The sequence below is a fragment of the Ambystoma mexicanum genome, chromosome 3p (genome assembly GCF_040938575.1).
Source record: "Ambystoma mexicanum isolate Mex_15411 chromosome 3p, UKY_AmexF1_1, whole genome shotgun sequence".
In the NCBI taxonomy this organism is placed as follows: Eukaryota; Metazoa; Chordata; class Amphibia; order Caudata; family Ambystomatidae; genus Ambystoma; species Ambystoma mexicanum.
The window spans coordinates 605,450,870-605,473,721 of record NC_090925.1 but is presented as its reverse complement, the minus strand read 5'-3'; the positions used below and the strand labels follow the sequence as shown (position 1 = coordinate 605,473,721).

Here is a 22,852-nt window from a genome sequence, read left to right as displayed (position 1 = left end):
TTGAAGTCCATGAAATTGCAGTCCATTAACTAAATTGAAATCATGTTTTCTAGACTTGTCACAGAGAGTGCACACATCACATGCTAAACGAACTTGACAGTATGTTTCAAAAATTAATTTTAAAATCATATTATACAAAAGGAGCATATTCATAGTTGTATCTGAATACACCCAACAAATGAAACTGTGTGGTACGGTCACCGGCTTGTAGTGATTGTTTGGCACAGGCTTGCAAATTGCTACTCATGACATGATAGGTTATTTATAACACGCGTAATACCCAGAGGTTTCTAAGCGCAGAACCAGGGATCGAACCTGTGTTGCTCTGTGTCGTCTTGCTTCCAAGGCAAACACGTTGCTGCTGAGCTATCCTCCCGAGACAATGAAGAACATTTGGCATTCTCGACAAAAGCAAACAATTGATGTCAACAGAGGCATTTGACATTTATCTGGATTCTTCGTGTCTAAGACCCATTCTACTAAAATGGGCTATTTTAACATAACCACAGGCAATGGGCTAAGGAATGCAAACAGAATGTGAGAAGGAAAACCTTTTCATTAATGATAGTGCAGTGCCATATTATTAATGAAAATGATCAGTTTGGAATCACTTAGTCTGGTGGTGAAACCAGCATACTGGTCTCAGCACTTGGTTTCACTGTCCATGATTTGACTTCCTAATCCCATCTACCAACCAATGCATTATGCTCCTCATTATGGATGGTAAAAAGACTCGTGCCATATTGATACGTTAAGCATTTGAAACCATTGTTCTTTCTTGGAGGTATGTTCTTTTGTAACCCATTCAGTGTTACTATCAAAAGCATTTAAAAACGCAAATAACCTCAAAGAGCGTAAAGGCTAAGTGGGCCTTACTAAGATTGGGTACTGTGTACAGCATATGTATACAGATCTCTGCAACAAGTGCTTAACACACTGAGCTATGTTCTCAACCATGGTTTCACTCAAACCTATCCACGTGCCTTTCAACTTTGGTCACTGCATGGGAACAATGTTTATTAGATGTGATCAATATATATATATATATATATATATATATATATATATATATATATATATATATATATATATATATATATATATATATATATATTTAAAGATGAAAATAAAGGTTGTATAGGTTGTACTGTAGTGAATGGGCATACTGGACATAACACAGTGATCCTGGAATGCATTATATGCTCAGTGAGTTTGAATTTATTTGCAATGGCCTCATTAGCACACACTACAGCATCATGACCGCTGTAAGTCTTGTAAAAACAAGTTCAACAACTTCTTTGGATGTGAAAGCCAGGTGGGGCCCTCTCCGAGGGTGGAACATCTCTGACTTTTCAGTCAAACAGAATTATGGCTTGAATGATTTCAGTGCTGCCTGTGATTACGTCCCTTTTGGAGTCAGCCAGCACCCTACTGCTGATGAACGCTAGCCTGATGGCCCCCATTTCCTCCCCATGTGTGTTCTGAAAAGAGTAACAGTATATAAGTATTTTTTTTTTCTGTTACTCCTGACAGAGCCACATGAAGGCACCTGCCCAACCCTGTGAGGCTACTGTGCCCAGAGAGGCCTAGGACAGTTTGACCACCTGGAATCCACCATGTGTCAGCCTTGCTCATAAAGGTGGTGAGGATGGGGGCATGAATGAGTTCTATATATACAGGGTGCAGAGCCGCAAAGTCACTTGCTTGCAGGAGCTTGTGGTAGGAGTGAGCTCGTGGAATCGAGCAGAAAATATTTGTTTTGAAAATTCTTTCTGGTGGCTGCTTGGTTGCATTGTCAGTCAGCCATAATGAGTTTATTTCAGATTTAAAAGCACAATCTATGCAACTATCTCACACAAATTAATCAAAAGCATTTTGTAAACAAACAATATCCTTCAATAAGTCACACTAAAACTTTACAGTCAATTTAACCAATGAATTCAAATAATAGTAAAACAATAGTGCTAATTACTTCGCAACATACCATTTCTTATTGCATTAATCAATCACACCAAAAATTTACAAAAAATATATCCAGTAAATTAAAAGAAATGTAAAAAGATAGTGTTAATTACACCACAACATACAGTTTTCTTATTACAAAACCTGAATAAAAATACAATGCAAGAGCATTTGATCTGTCAGTCATGGTATACACATTTATTTACATCTCTACGGCAGGGGTGCACAACTGATTTTGCCAGAGGGCCGTATGCACCATACATGCTGCCTATAGTGGGTTGAAATATAAATGTGGGAGGGGCGGTAGGTGGTGTGGTAGGCGGGGCGGGGGCGTGGCAGGAGGTTTTTTTCAACCCCCAATTTCTAATAAACACATGGAAAAAGAATACCTGTTTGAGCTGTACCGGTATTAATATGTTTTTCCAACTTACATTTTGCTCTACACATTTTCCATTTCTATAATTATTTCTTTCCTGAGGACATATTGGCAATAGTAGACAAAACAGGCAAATCATTCAGGAGATAAATACTGCGCTCAAACATTTCACATTAGGTTGATTTAGATTTGCAAGGTCCACGCTCTGCCATTTTGCACAGATTCTAGTACTACTGTAAGTGAGCAGTGAACCGTGAGGATTGGGAAATATTGTCTCTTTTTTTAATTTGGAGATGAACACTGAACCAGACATACTTGATCCGTGAGAAAAATTGCAGTGGTTCTCAGATGTCAATTTCAGGATCTTGGGCTCAAGTGACATTGTACCTACTCTCAGAATAACGAATAGCATAAGGGATGGTGGTCAATCAGTCCTGTCCTTAGACTGGATTTCTGCAGCTTCAACTGAGAGAAAATTTGCTCACCAATGTCGGTACTGCCAAACATGGACACCATCTTTGATGCTTCCCCGGACAGATTGGGAAATTGAGCAGTGTCCAGAGACTGATAAAAGGATAATACAGGCATCTCTCTGTGTTTATTTTTGAGGGCACTACAGCACTGAAGTTCAATCACTTACAGTACAAGATCAAGTTCCACATTTTTAACATCAGCAGAGAAAGGGTCTACAAGACGATTAAAATAGGCTATTTGAGATTTAAATTGTAAGAAATAATTCCCAAAAACAAGTTGCAGTTCAGTCAGGACCTAAACATGCCTATGCCATTCTACATAAATATCATGGGGGAAAAGCCTCTCCGCATGCGGGGAAGTGTACCAACTGCCCGCTCTCCAGTTGGGCTGTCAGAAGTCTTAACTTTATCTCAAAAGCACACACTGTTTCAAACAGATCAGATATAAGATTTTGGCTTCCTTGCAACTTTATATTTAAGTCATTCAAAGGGCGTGTCAGGTCAGTCAGAAAAGCAAAGTCAACTACCCAGGCAATGTCTTGCATGACAAAAGTGTCCATTCACTTTTCATTGAGGAATGCTTTTATTTCCTGTCGTAAAGCAAAGCATGTCTTCAAAGAATTGCCATGAGTAGTCGAGCAAACATCAGTTTGATACAAGACATCACCATAATCTGCCTTTGCGTCCTAAAAACACCTGCAACAATCTGTGGTTTAAAGAGCATACATGGATTTCACAATAAAGTCCATGACTTCTGTGAATTGCAAATGTTTTGCACATAATGCCTACTGATGTATAAAACAATGATATTTTTTTAATGCACAGCCTTTTCATCCAAGTGTCTTTTCAAGCAGCCAATACAACCATTTCACTCTCCAATCCTGGCTGGGGCCCCATCAGTGGTCACGCCTACCAGATTATCCCATGGCAAATTTAAATCATCCATGACTTTTTGAAAAGTCCTCAATGATTTCAATTGAAAGCGTTAAAAATGTCAACACCAGTAGTTCTGCCATGCACAGAAAACAGGGAGGCCAAGTTCCTGAAATACTTGGAATTTGTTACTGACCCCACAAATGAAAATTAAGAGCTGGACTGTGTCATTTGCATCTGTGCTTTCATCAAGGGAAGCTGAAAATAATTGTATGAACATCGTACTTTGCATTTTCAGATGGTGCAACAATTATTAGTCATGTCTACAATGTGCCACTGCATACTCATCCATGAAAGGGGATCATTTGTAAAAGAACCTTTTCTTTCTTCACACACTGCATTGCAAATCACCATCAGGCAGACTTTTACAAAATCCCCATCTGTAAAAGGCCGTGCTGACCTCGCAATAAACAGCACAACCTTATAACTAGCTAAGGTGGCACACTCAGATTCTTTTTTTCCTGCTAACACCATGTTGCTTAGTCGGTTTAAGCTCTCAGCTTTCTATATTCTCACTTCCCCCTGAAAAGCCTTATGTTTTGAATGTTTCGTTTAACAATGGTGGTGGATATTATATTCCTTTGCGACTGCAATTTGCTCGAGGCAAATAAGGCATGAGTGCACATTAGGTTTGGACTAAATGAAAAACAACTCCTCAGTACACTCAGCCTTAATTTGATGGTGCTCCTGATCAATTTTCCTTTTTTAACAGCACTGGACATTAGCAAGGACATCTTTAGAGCACAGACATTGAAGCAATGCACACTGTGGCTTGTGCACAGTGATGGAGTACCAACGGTAAAGGTCAGGTTCAATGGTACTTCGGGGAAGATAGGACCTGAATGTTATGCTTACACTACGACGGTCCAAGTTTAGAGTATATAAAAATCATATACTTTTTAGACAAGGCTAGAAGTGACAAAAGAATAAGGTCACATCAAGAACATAGCCTCTCTGGCATACCTTTTCATGAACTTATTGATGCAACTTGTTTCAAGAATAGCGGACTGCATAGTATATCAAACTGCTATGTAATAGATTAAGGTGGTGAAAGCAGGGATTGCCTGGCCCTACTATAATAGCCATTTGCAATTTCAAAATGGCAGAGCTCTGCCGTATAAATCCCACCGTTGAAACAAACATTCACACAGAACACACAATGTAGAAACATGTACAAGTGCATTGTTGGAAACCCCTACTTTCTATAAAAGTCATTTTTTGAAAAATGACAACTGCCATAAGATGTACATGCCCCTGGAAAGTTAGTGCTCAATGCAGGGCAGTAGCAGGGACAGTGTGGAGTAGCACTAGTCACACCATTCTGTGTTAATGCTGCAAACTTACCTAGACAGTATGAATGTATGCGGCAGAGATCTGGATGCCACTTGGAGTTTCCAGGATGGAATTTATTCTTCAGCTGGAAAGAAGAAGAGTCACATGTTACATACCCGAGGGAAACAATGGATGCCCAGGATACAGAAATAGATTAGGGAGAATATGGGCCAGAATTGCCCCCTTAACATCCCTTAGCACCCTTGAGCCCAGAACATACACATCAACTGCCCAGATTTTACACTCCATGAACTGAAAAGCTTTCATTGGCAAAACTAAGCATGTTGACAATGTTGCCAGAAAGAGGGGCAAGATAAAGAAAGAATGACGTTCCCACGTTTAGATAGCAAGCAATCTGCCCATCAGTCGACCTGGAGCTATAGATAGCTGACCCAAGCCAGAAGGGGATAGGGGGTGATCAGGCAGTGCAGCATGCTCCCGACCCCACTGTATGACAGGTTCCCACGAAACTATGTGGTTGCTGGTAGAGTGTTTCACTGGGACAGGCTGTAAATGGGTATGTCCCGGTCAAATGAGTGAAGAAAACAGCATTCCCATCCCGTTCTGTTTTGGGGGCATCCAGTTTGGACCTTGGAGACTGGCTAGACCACAGTAACTCCCTTTTCTGCAACTCCGGAACATATTCCTTGTTTTATTGCCTATTCTCCCCCTGTCATATAACACATAGTGCTGCAACTTGCTATTCTGCATATTCTGTGTTCTTTCTACAGGGGTGGGAATTTGCAGTTTTTTCTATTTAGCTATTGCATATGGTCTGTTTAATTAAAGCATATATATATATATATACTAAGGACACTGCCTAGGCGTCCTGTTTTGTCTGCTGTGTGTTTTTGCCGTGTATTTAATTTTTTTTACCTTCCATTAAACTCGTTTTTTCCTACTTGGATTCGAGTTTTCCTTTTTTCTGGGACTCACAGACCTCGTGCATGGAGTGCAGGTTTTTTCCATCCTCCATGTGTTTACATATATATACATATATATATATATATATAGCATTGACTCTTGATTGGATATTCCGTTATTTTCGACTGCTATACTGAGCACTTTGAGCACTTGGTTTGGTCAGGTTTCCACAAAAGTCAAAGGAGGTACATCTCTTAACTATACCTGTTTTTTTTTATAGGGTTCAATATTGAAGTGTGAGTGCTGAATAGGTGCTTTAGCCCACAAGCAAACACTATGCCACATGACCCCTCACCCCCAAGCAAGCACTAAGCCCCACAACCCCAACAGCAAGCACTATGCCACTTGACAACCACAACAAACACTATGCCCCATGAGCCCCACCCCAAAACACCCCATGGAAATGGAATACAGCATGACTCACGTTCCTGAAAAAAATCTGCTTTCAGTGCAGAAAGAGCCACATCGCAGCAAACCACATGACATAAACTAGACTTTCATAATAAACTAACTTTAAACTATATACATCGTCATAGAAATATGTTGAGCAAAAAAAGTTTGTCTTTTGTTTTATTCTCTGCACCGTGCATGCAAAGTAACAATAGCATTAATGTGAGCCTGACAAATACCTCTTGGGCTTTAAAGCCTTTGTCATTATTTCACAAAAAACATGCAACCTTCCCTCATAAACGGAAAAGATGGAACAAGTACAGTACACTGTAAGGTTCCCTTGCACAGAACGCATGCTTGTATCAGCCAGAAGTAAACAGTGATTTTACCAGTTTCCCTCACAAACAGATTGGGTATAACTCCATCCACCCGACCCACAGACAAAAGACAGAGCACCATGTGGATCTGTCAAATCTTCCTGCATACCAAAGTCAGGTACAACACACACATTTAAGCACAATTAATATGAAATTGCTGCAGGCACATTTTTGTGTGCAGGTACTGGGTTGGCATGAAGGGGGTGCAATTTTCCAGGGCATGTCACTTAAGAGATACGAATGGAGGGTGATTGAAAAGGGGAGGCTGCATACAGTTGCTTTCTCTGGGGGGCAATGCCTGAAACTGGCTTCAGAAGCATTTGTTTTCACTGTTACTTTCACTGTTGATTGTACAGTTTTAAAACACAGTGATGGGGGATGAATATTTGTAAGGGGAGAGCGTGGGTGGGTTTGTGGCGGGGGGGGGGCAGAGCAGAGGAGCCCATAGTTCCACTACGTTTTTGTACACTTTGACCCTTGGTTACTCTGATGGACATAACAAGTTGTAGAAGTAATTTCTATGGCAGTGCTTGTGAGCCCAAGGGCCTTCACAGTAATGTGTATGGAGGAGAGCAGTTAAACATTTGTTCGAACCTGGCTGGTGTCCCTTAGTGCCCAAGCTGCTGGTGGCCTCCCAGTCCGCCCCTTCCAGCCACTAAAATAAAGAGACTCCAGGAAGAAGCAAGAAAACTGGTAATTTTTCAAATGAGAGAAGGGGCTGTGAAGAGTGAAAATGAGATCAGGGAAAAGTACAATGTGAGTGTCATGCTGCACCCAGGGGAGTATTTGATACAATATTTGTAGGTGGGGCAGAGCAGCCTCCCAGCGTGGATCTGGGTTCAGCAGAATATCCAGGTGGTAAGGTGGGCAGGGAACTCGGCTCCTGCTGCTCACCCAGCTAGGCTGTGCTTTTAAGCTGGTGCCACACCTGCCTGTTATTGAAGCTGATAGGCTGCGAATCCACCAGCGCTTCCTCTTGCCTTGCTCAGACCATCCTTCACACCCCCAGTCACCTATCCTAAGCAGCGGTACCCATCAGCCTGCCCTCCCATCCCATCCCTCTGCCGGCCTACGCTCCAGCTGGATCTCCCGTCACGTGTCCCATCCCTCTGTCAACCTGTCAGACCTTCTCTACCCTGAGCTCTTAGTAACCTCAGAGACTTTACTATGATCGTGGTGGCACCCACCCTGGCCAAACAGCAGGCCCTAGCTAGCGGACTGGAATCCAACAAGCAGGCACTCTAAAAATCGAGCCAAGATTTCAAAGCGCTGCGCAGCAAGTGCCTTGAGTATGGGAAGCTGTTTACCAACATCTGCTTGCCAGCCATCCTCCTCGCTGGGCTTCAAGGAGCTGGGACCCATCCCCTCCAAGGGCTGAGTGCTGTGAGGGGTCATTAATACGAGGCGGACAACTGCTTGTAGGTTTCTCAGTATTTGACATTTTATTAATAATAGAAAATGCAAAGAAAACCTAACTAACCCTACTCTACACGGGAGTTCCCTACCTATTCTACGTTCTAAGGAAAAATCTCCTATCCTTCATAAAACCAGCCCTCACACTAAACAACAAAAGATTCAAAGTAAATTTGACTTGGATAGCTTCCACTTGTCCTGTGTAGATCCCATTCCCGTGAATGTCTGAAATCAATCTTTCACAAGGAAAAGTAAAGTCTTAAGCCAGTTCTTGAAAGTTCTAAAAGAAACAAAAGTTCATCCAAACAAACATCCACTGGCAACACTTCTTTCTCCATATGTTGAAAAGTTCCCTTTGCAATTTCCACAAAGAAAACAGCACCAATGGTCTTACTGCATAACCTCCAACCAGGATAAGCTTGACAGATTTAAAAACAAAAGTACCACGTCTGCTTCAACAACTGTTCTTCTTTTTGTATGTTCTACAGTGTATTTGGAATAACTTGTCAGGGTGCTTCTTTTAATGGTGTTGCTTTCCTCTTGGCAACTCCCTTCTACTAATTGCACTGTGAAAGCAAGCTCTCTTGCTTCACAGTGTACTAGTGCTTCAACCACCTTCAATATAATGTTTTCTATCAATATTATATACAAACAAAGCTTTTCAGGTCTGCTACCACTTGGTATTTTGAGGATTTATCAGGCAATTTAAAGACAAGACACTTCAACCTCCATAGGTAGGCAAGACACTCTTCCTTCTGTTGTCACAAGAAAGGGGCACCCTTTTTGCCTCATAGGCCTGTCTTATAGCTACCACTAGAATCTGCCTTGGCTTCTAGACTGCTTCTTTCTCTCAGCTTCAACAGTCTCTGCTCTACAGATAGTTGATTAGTTATTTTAACAAGCACCCAGCTCCCTTCCCCAGCTTTAATCATAACTGCTTGTTTCCAGCAGTTACCCCAAATATGTATTGCCACTCTTTCAGCCTTGGATAACTTTGACACGCTTGTATCAGAGGACACTGGATTGGCAACAACTTAGACAACTTCAAAATATACGTGGTTAGTGCCTAATAGGGCTAGTTTCATTTTAGAAAGGGGGGTTTCTTCTGGGTTGAGAATGCTTGCTCTTCTAGTTACCTCAGAAATGTTTACAATTAAAAAGTAATTAGTTCTGTATCTTACAAGATTCAGGTTTCACTTTAGAAACAAAATTGAGTACACACAACCACTCTTTGATGGAGTATTTCAGATGTAAATTTGTGCACTCCCTTTCATTCAGAATGTGGCTTTAACTTGAATCGGAAATCACCATCATTCTCAGGCGACCTTTCTTTGAAGAAAATATTCTTGCAAAAATTTGGGAACGTCAGCTGCTACATTTTGAATGATTACAAACAGTGTTCTCCCTCTTAATTGGAGACACACCACCATTTTGGTAAAGTGATTCACTACAACAATGGAAAATTAAAGGTTTTTCTTAAACACAAGCACTTCAACTGTCTTAAAAATGCACGTGATACATTCTCTTTGTTGTCTAGACTTCCCATGGCAATGAACAACTTTGACACACTTTACTTCTACGCGCGTTCAAATGGAGCTGGTTACATTTACCAGCAAGGAGATTTTAGTGAATTGGAGTACAGAGCTTCACTAACCGGCTCCAAAACACTGTGGTTGCAAGCAACTTCAGCAACCCGACTTATCTTCCTGCTACTACTACTTCAGGCACTCTAGGTACCCACACCCCCCTCCAGCATGTGTGTCCTTGATCCGGCCTCAACCATGGAGCGTCTCCTTCTTCCCTATTTCCCTCAGCTTGCTATTGCTCATGGGCCTCAGGTATCTGCATCACATCATCTCTGCAGTCACCGCTATGAGTCACACCTAGGGAAACCATTAAGGTCTTCACGGCTCTCTTAGTGTAGCCATAGCCAGACAGGGTTTCTGAACACAAGACCAACTCAGAACCTGCAGGTGAAGTCTGCTCTTCTATAGTCCCAGCATACCTAAGTGGTCACACTTCATCGTGAACTACCAGCCTCATGCTCTTCTCCTTCTGCTACTACTAGCAACATTCCAGCTCCTGCTCGAGCTCATTTCTACTGCCCCTTCTAGCTGCAGCCTTACATGCCTCTCAGGTGGGGCAATTGACTTCAGTTGCAGTCCCTTAATGTGAAAACCCTGACTCTGACAAAGGCTGTTAGGCCTACTTGCCTGTCCTCTACTTCTGCATGCCTCCTCAGCCCTTTTCTTCATCACACTCCCAGAGGGATTCTGGGACACATAGTTCATTCTAAGAACATTAGGTGTTTCCACTTCTTTTCCACTTTTAAGGATGGGTTTAATTCCCTTAATATTTTTAGAATAGGGATAGTGAGTTTTAGTGCTATTTGAGATAGATGGTATAGAAAAGGTAACACTTCCTTCATTCTACCCTTGGCATTGAGGCTGATGTTTATTTTCAGGGATACATAAGGACTGTTCTGGTGATATAACAGATTGAGGACATACAACCTTGGAGCTTACTATTTCAGTCTAACTAAGAGGTTGGGATATATTAAAGTGACAATAAACCAAAACCTAATCTGACCTAGCGGCAAGAGAATCACTCTCAGAGGAAAAATACTGTGCCTTATCTCACGGAATCTCCTCTCTACCATGGGCCTTGTCTCCACCCAGGTGATCCTTCCGCAGAAGACCACTTTCAGGATTGGGATCAGGAAGCATCTGCCCTACCCTCGCCACCTGGGAGGAGACTTTAGGGATGGTTATGGTGAGGGATCTGCAGGATTCCGCACAGTGTGCAGTGGAAGTGGCCAACGGTATGAAAGTTTGCGGGGTATGAGAGTTAACACAGTGATACTGCATACACAGAAACTCCTTCCACCCCTTATACAAATACAAAAGACAGAACACCATGGGGAGATGTCATATCTTGCAGCATACAAAGGGCAGGTACAACTGTAAATGATTTCAATCCGGCACTTCACCTAAGTCAATGCCTAGCGTGTAATGCGTAACTGAAATCCTTATTTATTTATGTCTAAAAGTTCTTTTATTCTGAACGATGTACCACTTATATCACACCCCTCTCTTGGAATCCCCCCGGTCACACTGAACCAGGAATCAGGCTGGTTTGCAAAATTAAAATATTTATTTATAGATTCACAATATAATCAAACTATTTTTAATGGGGATACAATAATCACCATTGGGTGATGTCACACTAAACAATCTCTTTAATCACAAGGATTAATGATGAGCAAAAACAATGCAGCACAGAAATAATACTTTGGTGGGTGTATGTTCAAATGAAATAGCAATGTGGTTACTATTTCCCCCTGCACACCCCTCACCCTCCAATATGCAATGTAGAGAGATAGGAGAAGAGAGAACAGGTTTCAGGAATGCAGAATTCAAATACAATGCTAATCCCAATTTCCCCCAGCAAATACAAGAGAGAAACAGAATTGATTGACAAACTGTCAAAAATGGTTTTAAGTTGGCTTTGAATGGAATAGGCAAAAACCTAAAAATGGACTAAATCGCAGAAATTGTTGAAATACTAATGGGAGCCGCTTTATCTAGTTGTAGACAAACACTAGCAATGTTTTTATAGCAAAAAGCAATGTGAAAACTTAATTTTGAGGTCGGGTGCAATTGAAAGCTGTTCTACACATTATAGATTTTGCCAAAACGAAAATTCGAGGCAAACTTTTCTGCATGTGGTAATCATGGTAATCGCGATCACGGGAGAAGCTTAGGATGTTAGCTACAAGCAGACATTTAAATTTTGTTTCTAGCATAACATTCGAATAAGTTATGAGTGTTTTCGTGGAGGTCGTTTTTTTCAAATAGAGGCACATTGGAATACAAGGATGCGCTTTTAAAATACAACAGGAATTCTTTACACTATGGATGGGTTTGGGGAAGCAAATACTACACAGGAGCACAGCCACTAGACCAGGACTCCTCTGGATCAAGTTTTTGCCTGCCAAGATGCTTGCCTTCTCCAGATGAAATATATCAGCGCAAAAGATCGGTTTAACAATATTATTACAGAAGAAAGATAGTAGGGATGAGATAGAGAGTTCAGGTAGTTCAAAAATATTCTAATAATGCAGTTTTGAGTATAATAGAGGATGGATTTAGATACGGATTGCTATGGACAGTACATAGGCTAGTGACAGTCCTATACTAAGGATACTCACTATATAGGTTTGAACAGAACCGTCAGGAATTCTGGTCAGAAATTCTGCTGGGCACGCTGGACTTGGACAGGCTGCTGGACACACTGGACTGGACTGGTCGGCAATGGCTCTGGTTCACAGCTATCTGGTCACATCACTGCACCACTGGGTTGGGTCTTTGGATTCTGGTGATAATTCTTAGCAGGAAAGCAGATACAGCACAGCCAGGCTGTTCTTTTGTTCCACTTAGATGTCTGGGGTAAATTCTGGTTTCTGGAATTTTAAGGCCTAGCTGAAAATGGTTCAGCTATAGAAATGGGCCTTTCTACTTGCAAAGTTTCTGGAGTCTGGAGCAGGAAAGATGTCAAGTTCTCTTGCAAAGTGCTCTGCCAGCAATCAATTGGTGGGTGGATCTGTGTGTCCTTCTAAGTCCTCAGCCGTCTCTTATTATGCATTTTGTAAAAGGGTGTGTATGCTGGATTATCCTAAGCGCACATCCTAGGTTGGCTATAGGTTATAATCTTCCCTCTCTCTTGATTGGAGGAGAAAACAGGGTGTCACCATGATGATGTGGTTTTATGAGTCAGGGAATCCTCCCCTTGCCTTTTGAACATTAAATCTACTTTACATATTTACAACTTTGCAGACTTTATAACAATAACATATCTAGATCACATGTTCTGTGGAGCAAGTGCTATTCCAAGCTCTGTCTTTGTAGGATCTTGTGTTGGCTTTTGACCGAATTTCGCCCTTTTGGGCCATAACACAATATTTAGTTTGTCCAACAATTTGTACAATCGTGCGCATTGCATATGGGCATAAGTGTGTGAAGTTTCATACTTTGGACATAATTATATTTGCTATAAAACCACAATTTATCCAGTTACTGCTCAGAACATAGCACAGAGTTCTGGCTTCTCTTAAAATGTGCAGCCAAAATTTAGATTGAGAATTCCGGGGTTTCCATATTTTTTACAATTGTCCACAGTAAATTATCAGTCTTTTTAGAAATATGCTTTTGGTCCATTGTGAATCAACAAAAGTTTTCTGTCCCCGCCTCCTTCTCCTGCTTGCAGCTCAACAATAATTCCCGCCCCCTTCCTTCTGGCATCCTGATTAGCATCTCCTTGCCTGAGAGGAAGTCCATTGTGTCCTTCCCAGAGCAGCCCACGTGTTCCTCCCCTCTTAATCAACACATGAATGTGAGTTCCTGGTCTAGAGAGCAGAAGGGAGGTGACTCGCCCGGTGGGGTAAGTTGTTTGTAGTTTTGGCTTTGGAGTCAGGCTTACTTTAAATGTCATTGTGTTACATTTTTCTTTGTTTAAAATAAACTTGCAATTTTAAAACAAACATCTAGAACACTGATTCCAGGCTCTAAACCATAAAGTTTAAATAGTTACAACCTAGGTTACTCTTGATGACAGCTCACTTAGATTTTAGACATTAGATCTTAATGGTACAAGTTTACAGTTTACAGTTTTAAAACAGGCCTTTGAAACAGTCCTTCAGGCAGCCGCTGGTACTGCGCCCAACTTTTGACAGATCCCACAGGCAGGCATCTTTTGCTGTGGGTGTCTAGATGATCAATTCAGCTTTCCAGGATATGGAAATTTCACAATGATTTCTTGATTCAGTAGAATGTGACACCCAACAAGAAGATTGGATGTTTGTGGGTGTTTTTGGACCAATTCTGTATTTTCAGCAACCAAGAAAAGATTTAACATGCAAGATTTCGGATTTCTTCAGCAAGCACTGCTTTTCATGCAGGCTCCATCTTTCCTTGTCAGGCAACCCAGTGACATGTTTCAGCAGTGCGGTCTCCGTTCAACCACTGATAACATGCATAGTAGATTTGGCGGCCATCTTTTTCCACCTTTTTGTTCTTTGCAGAGCGCAATTTCCTTAGGTTTTGGCGCAGACGGCTTTTGTGGCCATTTTGATGATTCTGGTGCCACCAGCACACAGTGATGCCGCAGGGCAGAGCATAAGTGGGTTAATACATCCCACACAACACAAACATTAAAAATGAAAAATGCCCGGTCAAGTAAGGGCAAAACCTTACTTCACATGCAGACAGGTACAACAAAGCAATACTCTCTGCTTCCTTCACGCAAAGATCATGTACATCTGGGAAAAAGTATTGCAATTTTCTTTTTGCTTCAGACATGTTATTGCAAAAGGAGTATCTATGCAAACTTCCCTAACACTGAGCAGAAGTATTGCCATGGGGTACTCCTGCCCGCCGGAATACATGTACTTACAGGAGCAGGCCGGGCAGACAAGCTGCAGGCTGGCAGAGTGGTGTGCTTGTGATGTGGCTGGCAAGCAGACGTCTTTTACTGCAGCAGGCATGGCATGGCCAAAATGCCTTCCGGCATCAAGTCTTATTGGCCACGCCAGCCACACTGCTGGCCCTCTATTGGTGCAGTGCACACGCACTACATGACTCATAAGACTTAAATAGTTGGTGTACACTGAGCCAATGAGGGTCCATATTTTCCCTGCCCGGCAAGGGAAACCCACTCAGCTCTATTTGTCCTTTGAGAGCCTAGTATGCAAACTCGTCATCTCTTCCTCCTCCACCCTGACCATTGATAGCATTTACCGGCCTCCAGGCGCTTCCTCTCAGTTTCTCTCTGAGTGGGCTGATTTCTGTTCCTCCCGACTCTCTACCACCTCCATCCTTCTACTCCTGGGTGACTTCAACATCCATTTACACTCCCCGTGCACAGCATACACCCTCATCATTGGCCTCTGCACCTCTCTATCCCTTGTCACTCACTCTTCCAACTCATCCCTCCTCCCCTTGCCTCCTCTGACCACTCACCCTCCTCCTTCCTCCTTTTCCACCTTCACCTCTATCTCTCTGGAAAAAGTCATCAGAATTGCCAACTCCATGAAGGTCTCTTCCAAACAGGTTGCACCTTGTTCATACAGAAGCATCAAGAACAACATTTCCTCTCTCACCCCTGCTCTCGCTGATCTGTAATAATAATAATTTGCTTTTATATAGCGCTGCAAACCCTGAAGCATCTGAGCACTGCTTATCCCATGGTGTGTGGTGCTCCTTTGCTACTGGCTCTTTTCCATCCTCCCTCAAGCACTCCCTTGTGCGCTCCCTCCATAAGAAAACTTCAGCTGACCCTTCCTGCCCGGCCAACTATCGCCACATCTCCATCACCCCTTTTCTGGGCATACTGTTTGAGAAGTTAGCTCTCCCCCATCATAGCTCGCGCACTGAACTTGTTGGCAGTCTTCACGACAATCGGTCTGGATTCCGAACAGCCAGAACGTTTCTCTCTTCTGAACGGGTGTTCAGAAGAGAGAAACTGCTCTTCTGAACACCCGTGAAGAACTTCCTGCATCCCTTGATTCCAACTCCCTTGCTGTCTTCATCCTCCTTGATCTCTCTTCTGCATTTGATAGTGTGAACCACTCCAGTCTCCTAAAAAGGCTCTGTGACACCTTTGGTATCTCAGAGCGGGCACTGGACTGACTTACCTCCTTCCTCACTGACCGCTCTTCAAAAGTGATACTGGGCACCTTCTGATCCCCTGCTTCCTCCTCCGCCTGTGGCATCCCACATGACTCCATTCTTTGACCTTGGCTCTTTAACATCTACCCTATTCTGCTGGCATGCCTCATTTCCTCCTTCTCCCCAACTTCCAGTGCTATGCAGATGACACACAACTCTTCTTCAAACTTCCTACAGCACATGACACAAGAGTATGAATGTGGTTGGCAGACATGACAACCTTTGTGACTTTAGGCCCAGCCTCTCTTAGAATGAGAATGTCTGCCCCTAAGGCAATATATTGTAGGGTTTTATCAAAATGTACACGAGAGCTGTTTCACTAGATAGAGGAATGCATAGGAATCCTCCTAACCACACTTTCTCCTTCCCCCATCCTCCTTTGGTCTAAGTGTAATGAAGCTGTGTGCATGTTTTCGCACTAAATATCTCAAGTGCATTGCTTCTATATTGATTGACCTCAGAGAGAGGGGAACTTGCAATATCTATAAAAGTTACAAAGAAGCCAATTCTTTTTAACATATTGTGACCAGGGACTACTAAAGCCAACATCTGAGGCTACCAAATCTTGTATAATGCGGTGCGTGACGTGTCCATTTCTATTCTTCCAAAGCCCTACCCACCATTGCACAGGTGTAAGATGAATAAGAGTGGTGATGTAGCCCAACCTTAAATACACAGGTGTGCTCACGGAAACTCTGAACACACGACTTCGAACCTATATTCCCTTTTCTGAATTGCCACTACATTTACGTGCCCCCAAACCTCTGTGTCATAGCTACCAGCCATCATTCATTTAGTGGGGTCAACAGAGAGATTTGGATCCATAGTGATTTCATCCACTCCCTGGCCATATTTTACGAGAGCACAATAAATATACGTCCTTTTAATAGCCACAATATTAGTGTGTTACCCCAATATAGGTTATTAGTTATTCTAATCCCTAAATGTGAGCATTATGTGAACCAATTTAATTTGCGTCCTGCAGCAAATATGAGAGGAATTCTTTCTGCTATAATGAGACACACACCTTAAACTGGATTTGGAAATCACGACCGACCATAAACTCCCCCTGGCCATTCACAAAAACGTGCAAAAACTATTGGTTTATGAGCTATCGGGACCATATCGTACGTCTATGCTGGGGCACTCGTATTACCTCTGGTGAGCTTCGCCGAATCACTCATCTGGTTCCTGAGCTCGCTGGGAAGGGCATTGCAATACAGATTACAAAGCTCTGCATGACTTCAAGAGTTGACATAAATTCAGGGGTCACATTACCAGCTTGATCATGACACCCCCATCTTATCAGAGCTTCCTGCAGTGCAACCAATAACAGAGATAATGGACTTGGCATCCCCAGTGGGAGCAGATGTTGTCATAGTATTTAGCAACTGACATGAACGAACGCTGAGCTCAAATTCATAAAACCCAGCTAAATGAGGCTCTTATAAGCGACCGTGTATCCATCAAGTTTAAGACTATGGTTTAGTGACTGCTCCATAGTCCCTACACCTTCTGGAAACGCATATTCTTCTCCAGAAAGAACAGTGTTTGTTCTAGCCCCAGAGAGTATTCTGTACTAAATTAATCTGACGAATCATTTTGCTGAAGAATTAATTAAAGACATGGCGATAGCAACTAGGATCTGAAAATGCAATAAAGAGTGTTTGTTTTAATGTATTTGATGTATCTTATGGCGATGCGTGTCGTGGGTGGGAATGTCTCTGAGTGAAGGGTACCGGATCTCTGATGGCACGTTGCTATAGTGGAAGGAGGGCGAATGAATCTGTTGCTAACATTGACAGAAGTGGTTGGTGAAGATTTCTGTGTGTTGTGTTGGTTTCTACATATTGGATACAGACGGTTTATTCTACACAGTGTCAGATTTCTAACTTCTGAAGACGGCAAGGATGGGATGAACGAATACGTTATACACTTGGCCGAAAAAGTCAGTTGCCTTAAGGCGCTCTTGGTAGGAGTGAGCATGAGGAATGGGTCAGAAAAGGTTAGGTTTGATCATTGTTTTTGGTTGGCTCCTTGGTTGCCATATTTGCATGGTCATAAAGAGCAGATCACACCCCATAGAAGAGGCCTTTGTACATGGAGGATGGGATCAGAAAAGGTTAGTTTTCATAATTATTTTTGGTGGGTATGGATGGTGTATTTGCATGGACCTGGCGAGCAGAGAATCATCCATAGAAGAGGTCCTTGCGCACTGAAACATCTGCAACACATCTGCGGTTTACAAAGATGTTTTGTATTGGTTGAGCACAGGTTGTACCCATGGAGATAGCACTGTTATTTAATGTTGAGGTATTTAGTAGCCTTTAGACACATGCATTTGTTCTTGAGAAAGAGAGTCTTAAAGGTGATATAATATTATTTCGATTTAGTTATTGTATATGGTCTGTTTAATTAAATTATATATATTTTATTGGCCTATGAATGGACATTCCGTTATTTTGGACTGCTATAGTTTGCTGTTTGGGTTGCCCAAGAGGAGTATGGCCTTCGTTGAGTCAGGTTTCCTCAAAAAAGCAAAGGATGTACATCTCCTACTGTGCCTGTTTTAGCTTTATTATTGGGTTCACTCTTGGAGTGCAACACTATGCCCCATGGCTCCCACCCCCAACCAAACACCATGCCCCATGGTCCCCTCACCCCAACCAAACATTATGCTCCATGGCTGCCACCCCCAACCAAACACTATGCCCCATGGCCCGCTCAACCCCAACCAAACATTATGCCCCATGTCCCTCTCCCCCAAACAAACACTATGCCCCATGCCCATGTCCCCCATCCCCAACAAAACACTATGCCACATGGCCCCCCTCACCCCCAACAAAACACTATGCCCCATGGCCCCCTCACCCCCAACCAAACACAATGCCGCATGGCTCCTACCCCCAACCAAACACTATGCCCCATGGCCCCCTCACCCCCAACCAAACACTATGCCCCATGGCCCCCTCACACCCAACCAAACACTATGCCCCATGGCCCCCTCACCCCCAACCAAACACTATGCCCCATGTCCCTCACCCCCAACCAAACACTATGCCCCATGGCCCCCTCACCCCCAACAAAACACTATGCCCCATGGCTCCCTCACCCCCAACCAAACACTATGCCTGATGTCCCTTACCCCCAACCAAACACTATGCCCCATGCCCATGGCCCCCTCACCCCCAACCAAACACTTTTCCCCATGGCCCCCTCATCCCCAACCAAACACTATGCCCCATGTCCCTCACCGCCAACCAAACACTATGCCCCATGGCCCCCTCACCCCCAACAAAACACTATGCCCCATGGCCCCTTCACCCCCAACCAAACACTATGCCCCATGTCCCTCACCCCCAACCAAACACTATGCCCCATGCCCATGTCCCCCACCCCCAACCAAACACTATGCCCCATGGCCCCCTCACCGCAACCAAACACTATGCCCCATGACTCCCACCCCCAACCAAACACTATGCCCCATGGCCCCCTCACCCCCAACCAAACACTATGCCCCATGGCTCCCACCCCCAGCCAAACACTATGTCCCATGGCCCCCTCACCCCCAACCAAACACTATGCCCCATGTCCCCCTCACCCCAACCAAACACTATGCCCCATGCCCCTCACCCCCAACCAAACACTATGCCCCATGCCCATGTCCCCACCCCCAACCAAACACTATGCCCCATGGTTCCCACCCCCAACCAAACACTATGCCCCATGGCCCCCTCACCCCTAACCAAACACTATGCCCCATGGCTCCCACCCCCAACCAAACACTATGCCCCATGGCCCCCTCACCCCAAACCAAACACTATGCCCCATGGCCCCCTCACCCCCAACCAAACACTATGCCCCATGTCCCTCACCCCCAACCAAACACTATTCCCCATGCCCATGTCCGCCACCCCCAACCAAACACTATGCCCCATGGCCCCCTCACCCCCAACCAAACACTATGCCCCATGGCCCCCTCACCCCCAACCAAACACTATGCCCCATGGCTCCCACCCCCAACCAAACACTATGCCCCATGACCCCCTCACACCCAACCAAACACTATGCCCCATGGCCCCCTCACACCCAACCAAACACTATGCCCCATGTCCCTCACCCCCAACTCAGCACATACACTCTCAAGCATGCACCCATACAGACCCGAACCCCCTCACCCCCAACTCAGCACACACACTCTCAAGCATGCACCCATACAGACCTGACCCCCGACTCCCCAACTCAGCACACACACTCTCAAGCATGCACCCATACAGACCCGAACCCCCCACCCCCCAACTCAGAACACACACTCTCAAGCATGCACCCATACAGACCCAAACCCCCATCCCCCAACTCAGCACACACACTCTCAAGCATGCACCCATACAGACCCGAACCCTACCTCCCCCCAACTCAGCACACACATTCTCAAGCATGCACCCATACAGACCCAAACCCCCCACCCCAGCACACACACTCTCAAACATGCACCCATACAGACCCAAACCCCCCACCCCCAACTCAGCACACACACTCTCAAGCATGCACCCATACAGACCCAAACACCCACCCCCCAACTCAGCACACACATTCTCAAGCATGCACCCATACATACATGAACCCCCCACGCCCCCTACCAGCACACACACTCTCAAGCATGCTCCCATAGAGATGCAAACCCCCCACCCCCCAACTCAGCACACACATTCTCAAGCATGCACCCATACAGACCCGAACCCCCCACCCCCCAACTCAGCTCACACACTCTCAAGCATGCACCCAGACAGACCCAAACCCTCACCCCCCAACTCAGCACACACACTCTCAAGCATGCACCCATACAGACCCAAACCCCCCACCCCCATCTCAGCACACACACTCTCAAGCATACACCCATAGACCCAAACCCCCCACCCCCCAACTCAGCACACACAATCTCAAGCATGCACCCATACAGATCCAACCCCCCCCACACTCCCAACTCAGCACACACATTCTCAAGCATGCACCCATACAGACCCAAACCCCCCACCCCCAACTCAGCACACACACTCTCAAGCATGCACCCATAGACCCAAACCCTCCACCCCCAACTCAGCACACACACTCTCAAACATGCAGCCATACAGACCCAAACCCCCCACCCCCCAACTCAGCACACACATTCTCAAGCATGCACCCATACAGACCCGAATCCCCCACCCCCCAACTCAGCACACACACTCTCAAGCATGCACCCATACAGACCCAAACCCCCCGCCCCCCAACTCAGCACACACACTCTCAAGCATGCACCCATACAGACCCGAACCCCCCCACCCCCCAACTCAGCACACACAATCTCAAGCATGCACCCATACAGACCCAAACCCCCACCCCCAACTCAGAACACACACTCTCAAGTATGCACCCATACAGACCCAAACCCCCAACTCAGCACACACTCTCAAGCATGCACCCATACAGACACAAACCCCCCACACCCCCAACTCCGCACACACATTCTCAAGCATGCACCCATACAGACCCAAACCTACCCACCCCGAACTCAGCACACACTCTCAAACATGCACCCATACAGACCCGAACCCCCCACCCCCAACTCAGCACACACACTCTCAAGCATGCACCCATACAGACCCAAACCCCCCACCCCCAACTCAGCACACACACTCTCAAGCATGCACCCATACAGACCCGAACCCTCCCACCCCCCAACTCAGCACACACATTCTCAAGCATGCACCCATACAGACCTAAACCCCCCACCCCCCCATCTCAACATACACAACACAAACACTCAAAAACAAAAATTGAAAAACATCCGGCACCCCCCCACCACCCCCATCTCAACGTACACAACACAAACACTTAAAAACAAACATCCATACACATCTGACACCCGCCACCCCATCTCATCATACACAACACAAACATTCAAAAACAAACATTCATGCACTTCCGACACCCCCCCCAACCGCCATCTCAACATACACAACACAAACATACAGCAGAACAGACCCGACACACAAACACAAACAAAAGACCACTTACCGGACATGCTGGAAGGCAGGTAAACTGGAACGCTGGCGAGGTGAGTGGTACTACGGCTGGCGTGGCCAGCAAGGCTGAAATGCCTTTCGGCATCAAGCCTTACTGGCCACGCCAGCCGTAGTGCTGGCCCTCCATTGGTGCAGCACACACGCACTACGTGGCTCATAGGAGCGACGTGGTGCGTGTGTGCTGAGCCAATGACGGCCAGTGTTTGGTCCGGTCCGGAAGACAACAAAGACTTTCCTAATGGAGGGCGGCCGATGCTGCTTGTGGGCCGCCCTTCCATGAGGAAAGTGTTTGTGCCTCCCGGGCCAGACAAAACAGCATGGCGGGCCGCAACTTAAAACCATGAGGACGGCGCAATAAAGTTTTTTTTTTTAACCATGTTCAGCATCATGCTAAATACGGCATGCATATTTGCAAACACAATGTTTGATTTACTCATCCAATCGTGTTTACCTCAGCTAACTTATGTAACGTGTCCGAGTCTCTGTAGCAGTAAGATCACGTCATCATGACTCCCAAACTATCTTTTTCCTTCTATTATTTTTCAGGATTTGTTTTTGATAAACATTTGTCATTAAAACAATTCAGACTCACAATAATCAACTCATGTCACAAAAGCAACTCAAACCAGGCTCCAATTGAATTGCCTCAGGCTGAACAAATATAGATGCAATCCTGAAAAGCAAACGGTAAAAACTCATAAAAATGTTTTCTGACCTATCAATTTAGAACAACTCTCAGTGACATAGATAATCTAAGTGCTCTATATAATGGCTATTTTCTGTCATTTACCTTTTGCATTTAGAATATTCACGGTGAAGAATTTACCTCTTTCTAACAAACACGGACAATGTTCATTCAAAATGCTGGACCACACATGCCAGT

The 22,852-nt window shown here is 44.5% G+C and overlaps 1 protein-coding gene across 1 annotated transcript in view; it reads right to left on the bottom strand.

Moving 5' to 3' along the window:
• CDH22 (cadherin 22) overlaps nucleotides 1-22,852 on the bottom strand; it is a 2,717,439-nt gene that overhangs the window by 2,491,528 nt on the left and 203,059 nt on the right. Inside the window, exon 2 of the mRNA XM_069651359.1 lies at nucleotides 5,089-5,161. The gene's annotated coding sequence lies outside the window, so the exon portion shown is untranslated. The remainder of the gene's footprint in view (nucleotides 1-5,088; nucleotides 5,162-22,852) is intronic.